The sequence below is a fragment of the Dioscorea cayenensis genome, chromosome 20 (assembly GCF_009730915.1).
Source record: "Dioscorea cayenensis subsp. rotundata cultivar TDr96_F1 chromosome 20, TDr96_F1_v2_PseudoChromosome.rev07_lg8_w22 25.fasta, whole genome shotgun sequence".
In the NCBI taxonomy this organism is placed as follows: domain Eukaryota; kingdom Viridiplantae; phylum Streptophyta; class Magnoliopsida; order Dioscoreales; family Dioscoreaceae; genus Dioscorea; species Dioscorea cayenensis.
The window spans coordinates 13,470,522-13,471,447 of record NC_052490.1 but is presented as its reverse complement, the minus strand read 5'-3'; positions in this window follow the sequence as shown (position 1 = coordinate 13,471,447).

Below are 926 nucleotides of genomic sequence, written 5' to 3'. Positions count from 1 at the left end.
TCCTATATTTTCTTTTCACAATGGCTCCTGTTTTTGAATCAAAACCATATTCCTATGTTTTTTTTTGGGGAATGTCTGCTATTTTTCTAATAAAACCCTAATCCTATGTTTTATTATAGCAATGTCTCCTATTTTTCAATCAAAGGCCTAATCCTATGTTTTCTTATCAAAATGTCTCGTACTTTTCGAGCAAAAATCTAATCCTATATAATCTCTTTAGAATGCCTACTATTTTTTAATCAAAACTCTAACTCTCTGCTTTTCTATAATAATGTCTACTATTTTTCGATGAAAACCCTAATCCTATGTTTTCTTTTTGGAATTCCTATTATTTATGAATCAAAACCCTAATCCTATTATTTCTTATAGTAATGTCTGATATTTTTCAATCAAAACTTTAATCCTATGTCTTCTTATATTATCCTATCTTTCAAACAAAACACTTATCCAATGTTTTCTTTTCAGAATTTGTCCTATTTTTCATTTGGAATCAAAACTATAATCATTTGTTTTTTCCTTTTTGAATGTCCCCTATTTTTTAATCTAAACCCTAATAATTTCTTTTTCTTTTAGGAATGTCTACTATTTTAAAAAAAACTAATCCTATGTTTTCATATAGTAATGCCTCCTATTTTCCAATCAAAACTCTAATTCTATGTTTTCTTTTCGGAATGGCTACTAAATTTGAATCAAACCCCTGATCCTGGTGTTTATGAATCAAAACACTAATCCTATGTGTGGAAATGTCCCTTTATTTTTTTTGGTTTTTAATCAAAACCATAATACAATATTTTTCTTTTTAGTCATGTCTCATATTTTTTTCAATCAAAACAATAATCCTATGTTTTCTTTTTCAAAAATGTCTCATATTTTTTTCAATCAAAAACACTAATCATATGTTCTCTTTTTCGAATGTCTACTATTTA